This window comes from Camelina sativa, chromosome 4 (assembly GCF_030686135.1).
Source record: "Camelina sativa cultivar CO46 ecotype springtype chromosome 4, ASM3068613v1".
In the NCBI taxonomy this organism is placed as follows: domain Eukaryota; kingdom Viridiplantae; phylum Streptophyta; class Magnoliopsida; order Brassicales; family Brassicaceae; genus Camelina; species Camelina sativa.
This window is the reverse complement of record NC_141883.1, coordinates 18,247,894-18,254,436: the sequence shown is the minus strand read 5'-3', so window position 1 is coordinate 18,254,436 and position 6,543 is coordinate 18,247,894.

Below are 6,543 nucleotides of genomic sequence, written 5' to 3'. Positions count from 1 at the left end.
AATTTGCTTAACTTTAATTTGTAGCCTCCAAGCCAAATTCGCATTACAATCAAGTTCATTAAGTTCACAATGCATCCTAACATCAACTTTCGCAGGCTAGAAATACATTGCTAAGTTCACACTCATTTAGGCATTCTATCTGTGACACCCTGGTTTTCGAAGAGGTTAAAAGATTTTATTTTGCCACCTATGTCACCAAAGTGCACTTATCCTTTCGGTCAAGGGTCCTGAGAGATCTCCAGAGTTAAGGTGCTTAAGGTGGAGTAGTTTCAGGATGGGTGAACTTCTGTGAAGTGATTGTCGGAACTGTACGAGTGAGGACAAAACATAGGAAAGATCATGTGGTAATTTGTAGGGCGGTAACAAGTCTTTAAAACCTCCCAGACGTAGCAAACCAACCGTCGGATATAAATGGGCTCATGGGCCTAGTGAAAGGACGTGAGACCCATAAAAGAAGATGGACCCATGGAATGGGAGTGGACATAGAGCCCACTAAGCAAGGTGGTGGTCGGGCGTTGATATGCTAAAATTTACTATAGAGCTACTCTCTCAAATTAAGAGATCAATTGTAGTAGTTAGGGATCGAATCCACAGAGACTCTAGATCACACAATAGATTTATTAATATTTTAATTATGTTAAACCAAAATTATAATTTAAATAGCAATGCAAAAACAGAAAATAAAAGAGATGTAAATTCAGATGGATGAAACGCTAGGCCTAGGGAAATTCTCAGGAAATCATGGAAAATCAGGTCAATTAATTAAGCAAGCAAGATTCAATAATTAAGCACCGTTCTTGAACTCTAAACACAATTGTAAAATAAATCAGTTCTCACTGCAAATATTATCTAAGTTTTAAAACCCGAAAATCCAAATCTCTTTGCAAATTTCAAGTTAAAAACCAGCAATAAAATCAAGTTTAGATAAGTTCACAAAATTACTAATCAAAGATCTAGCATTAAGAACAACCTATGGTGAAGAACAAGAAAGATAATGAATCTAAACAATTAATCAATCTAACAATCCATGAAATCCCTAATGAAAAACCCAAACCCCAACAAGCAGATCTACTTGGACATAATTGTAAGAACACAAATCATGAATAAAATAGATAGCATTAAGAGATTAAAGGTAGAAGAAAAGGAGTGTTGAATCTTCTCTGAAAGAGTCTTGATTCTTCTCTCCAAAAACTCTTTAAAGATCTCTCAGGGTTTTCTATCAAAAGTTGCAGGGAAAAATAAAGCTTAGGTCTAAACAATGATCATAAAAATTATATAAATATTCCTAAAACACGTCCAGGGGCTAATGATGCAAATATGGAAACTTTGGGGCAGCTTTGTAAATCTTCAAAACTTGTGGGAAAACTTCTGATTTGTCTTGTGGACACTGCATCGATCGATGCCATCAGTTGTATCAATCGATGCAGACTTCTGAATTCGCCTCTCAACTTCGTATCTCATCCTCAATGCTTGATTAAGCTCCAAATTTTCTTATTTAGCTCCCATCCATGTTAAATCCTATAAAGACTCTAAAAATACCAAAAAGACTCTATAAATAAGACTTATATCATGGCTAAAAACACCTAAAAATCATGATATATCAACTCCCCCAGACTTAGCATTTGCTTGTCCTCAAGCAAAACATAAACTTAGACCTATGAAAGAGGTTTGAAAACGTAGGAACTCATTTTCTTTTTAAAGTAATGCCATGATCATCCAAAGCATAATTCATATGCTTAGCAGATAAATCCAAATCGAACCACCATGTACTTCTCCGTTGACATTCATAGCATCTCAAATTCAAACCAAATTCCACTACTTCCTCCATTAAGCCTTCATCAGTAGGTCTCATCAATTTGATCAATATCAAGAACCTTCTAGACTCATTCCCGTACGATACCATAACAAGCAAGACATATCTTTTACCACATGTGATACTCTTTCTCTCCCCCATACTTATTCTATTATATTTTCCTTAGAGCTTTGCTTTGTTTTTTTTTATCTTCTTCTTTTTTTCTCAAAGTTGTAGGCGAAAAATGAGGTCATCGGTAATTTACCTTCCCCTCGCTTCCAAGCTTTGTGTGATCATTTGACTCAAGAGTAGAATAATGATGTTATAGGTAATTTACCTACCTCTCTAAACTGATCAAAATCATTTCATCTTTTATTCACTCTTTTTTTTTTTTTTAAACAAAGCTCTCAGGAAAAATTTTTCAAACTTTAAATAAGGGATAGGAGTACCATTTTCTTTTTTCTGAAATCTTACTTGTCAGGTATGACCAAGGAGTCAAGCTCTATGAACATCAATCTCCTTGATGAGGTAAAAAGAAAAGTACAGAAGTTACCTCAGACTTTTATGGATTCTGTTGGAAATTTGGATGTCTCTGATTTACTGGTCAGCCATTGGATTTTTCATTAGTCGGATTTTTGGATTCAATCTGCAGCATTAATCAACCAAGGCAGTACACTAAAAAGAAAAATCATAGTTCCCAACAAAATTTTGACTCAATAAAACAATTTTTTTTTTTTTTAGAAAATCTCAAAAACAAAAACGTAGTTAGTAACTGCCTCCCCCAGACTTAAACAACACTGTCCCCAGTGCTATCAAGTAAGAGATTGGCGAAGAAAAATAAACAAAAACGAATAAGTATTGAAATTGTGAACAAAATCGTGTTACCAAACCGGATGTTCTGTGTCGCCCGATGCTGATGGTGTGTCGGTGGATGCACAGAAGAGAGTTCGAACATTACTCCTGAGTCAGTTGCGATCAAATTGTGTTTTACTTGTTCCTTGGATGTTAGCACTGCTAGGAATCACTCAAAAACAAGATTAAAACTGACTCAAAGCAAGAATAAAAATGACTCAATGACTCAATTTAAGTGGAAAAGAAAAACCTAAGAGTGGGTTGCCTCCCACTAAGCGCTTGTTTTCAGTCATTAACTTGACTGTGTCGGATCTCAGGCATCCAGTGGATCGGAACATGGCAATGAATGCTTCCGTGAGAATGTTCTCTTCATCCAAGGGGGTGTGTAGGCAGTAGGTACATGAGATCTGCCAAGGATGTGAGGAACCGGACCAGGGCGGTATTGAGGTATGGGTGGCTGCCTTTTATGTCCTGCAAAATCATCAACAGAAGAAACAAGCTCTCTACGATAATCTCGTGGCTTGGTTAACTGCAAAACAGTTTTTGTACCTTTGAAATTATTATTGACGATAGGAGAAGGTTTGGGTGAGGAAGATGCATACCTTGGTCTTACCTGTGGGTTCTTGACTGTAGAATGGTGAGATTTCAGCTTTACAACTGGTCTAGGACTTGAAGCTAAGGAATCAACTCGAGTATCTTCGGTTTTAGACAAGTCCAGGTCTACTCGTGGAGGTGTGTCGATCGATGCAACAGCTGCATCGATCGATGTTGAGCCTGCAACTCGTGTCTCATCAACGATTCTGCAACTTTCCTCAGCAATCCGTGTTTCCATTACAAAAACATCATCTACCAGCAACTTGTCATGGATCAGAACCTCATCATGGTCTCTAGTACTGATTAGATGATCTCCACTCCAATCCTCAAACTTAACAGCTTGCTTACTCACTTCCTCAACAGGCTCCAACTCTTTGACATATCCAGCAGTAATGTCTCCATGAAGCTCTATGATCGGATTTTCATCAGAAATAACCTCCACAGAAAATGTCTGACCATCAATAGTGGGAACCCTTCTCAGCTTGTCCATCTCAAAATTCATAACCAAATCTTCTACATTCAGAGCTATGTGTCCCTTCTTAACATCAATGATGGCACCAGCTGTAGCCAAGAAAGAGCGTCCTAAGATGAGAGGATCACTAGGCTCTTTGTCATATTCCAGCACCACAAAGTCAGTAGGAATCATGCAATCTCCAATCTTGATTGGAATATCCTCTATGACACCTTCAGGAATCCTTCTGGATCTATCAGCTAAGATAAGAGAGATCATAGTTGGCTTGAAATCTGTCATCCCAAGTCACACAGCAACAGAATGTGGCATCAAATTGATACTAGAGCCAAGATCACAAAGTGAGTGAGAAAACCTTCCTGTGGAGATAGAACAATCAAGTTCAAAGCTTCCAGGATTTGGTAACTTCTCTGTAATCCTACTCTTAATCACTGCACTTACTTCCTCTGAGACAACAACCTCGTGCTTCTTATCCTTCTTCCTCTGTGGAGACTGCTTCAACAGAATTGATCTGACATCCTTTGTAAGCAGTGCTCCTTCCTCAGGACTCAAACCATTGGTGACCATCCTCTTCACATATCGCTTAATCCCAAGAGAAAACTTGACAGCATCAATCAAAGGCATCTCAATCATTACCTTGTCCATCATAGCCTTGAATCTAGCTTCTTCAATCTTCTGCTTAGACCTCCTAGGCTTAGGAAAAGGAACCTTAGGCTTATAAGCTTGTTCTGAATCAGATGGTGGAACTTAAAGAGAAACCGGAGCTGTTCGTGGGGGGGGGGGGGGTGTCGATCGATGCTGATGTTGTGTCGATCAATGCTCTCGTTCTAGAGTGAGTTTGCCTTGATGTATGGTGACTGCATCGGTCGATCCATTGTGATGGCGTCGATCGATGCTGGTTCTACTTTCGTATCTTCGTCTCCTTTCTTCACCAAAATCGCATTACAAGCATGTTTGGGGTTCCACTATGTTCTTCTAGAAAGAAGTTCATCTTGTCTTTTGACAGACCCAGCAGTCTGAATCACTTGATTCTCTAGCTTCTTAACATGAGTGTTTAATGCATCAAACTTCCCAGTCAGCTCAGTGTATACAAAATCAATCTTTCCATTGAAGTCTACTGTTAACTTCTGTTGATCTTCCAAAATCTGTCCAATCATTGATTCCATCTTGCTCTCTGAATTGGGTGGAGGGAAGGGTTGGTAAGAAGAAGAACCATAGTTCCTAGTGAAGTTGCTATTTGGATTTCCTGAGAATGAATTCTTCTAACCAAATCTCTGATTTTGATACCCAGCTCCATACACATAGTTGACATCTTCTTCTGTGATCTCTGGCTTTGGCTCAAAAGTCTCAACATCTTCAGCAAAATGGACAAACTTCTTTCCCACAAGAAGATTGTGCACCGTATTCAGCTTAGCATTCACCGTAGCAAACTGATTTGAACCATTGCCTTCATGCGCTCTTTTCCGCTCTAGGTCTGTTGTAACGCCCCCGAACCGCCGTACGGCCGGACAGGACCGCGGACGGCACCGGAACGCCACATGTGTGGGAACCGCACCCTGGTGGTCCGGTCGAGGGACGGAAGCTGCAGCTTCCCGACCAGTCCTCCTGGACGCGACTCCACCCGCGGTCAAGGTTCACTTAGGCTTTGCAACCCTTGCGTCCCGCACGCGTTGTGTTGACCCGGACAAGGCCGAGTACCATTTGCAACTTGCCTTGTTTTCCCGAAAACCGAATATATTACTTTAATAATTCATTTTATTGGAAAATAAGTCATCAAAGCAATATACATAGATAGTCGGATAATTTTACACATATCATTTAGGAAAATATAGGGTTTTACAAAGAATACAGAAAACCCTATCCTGTACCTTAATGTTTGCTCCAGCTCTAGACTCACTTAGGCTTCCTGCAAGACAAAATAATATCATGAGTAATCTAAGATTACTTAGTGAGCCTGGGCACCCCTTTCCTAAAAAGGATTCTACTTCCCCAACCCGACTACCCCAACAGGCAAAGGAACCAAGCAAGGCAAACAAGCCAACAAGCAATTAAAGCAACGCAACAAAAACAATAGCGGAAGCTATAAACAACAAACAAGCGAGAGAGGTTAGAACGACACGACTCAACTCGGACGATCTACACTCGCTATTCGCAGAAAAAGACGACTAAATGGAACAAGGATTACTTGAACACTTTAGACTCTTAACTCTTATACAACTCGCAAAGACGACTAGAATAAAACAAGGAACACTTGAAATACTCTAGACTCTTTCACCTACTCGATAATCTGTTCCGTTCCACAACATTTCTCATGCTGAAACCACAAAGGTAACCAGCATGAGCCCACACAAATGTTACATCGTCATGTAGCGGTCATGCTAGTAGTTAGCTAGCCGTGACATTGTCCCGCGCAAGTGGTCATCGGGAACTCTCGCGAGACAAACAACATTTGGAACGGAAGATTGACTACACTATTCTAGCTACGATTCAAGAAACAAATTCGAGAGACTTAGCTAAAATACACCAACAACTCAAGCAAGAAAATCAAGCATAACAAGCAAGAAAATTAAGCAAGAGAACATGCAACAATCAACAAGCAACAAGAATGACAATTCATGCAACTTAGATTGTCCTACAAGCATGCAACCACTTTAAGCAACTTAAGCAACTTAATGCAACAAGTTCAATTATGCATGCAAACCAATTTTAAGCGATTTAACCCATTTAAATCCTTTAAGTCCATTTATGCATGCAAGCCAATTTTTAAGCGATTTAACCCTTTAAATCCTTTAAGTCCATTTATGCATGCAAGTTAACCTCAACCAAAATTATGCAA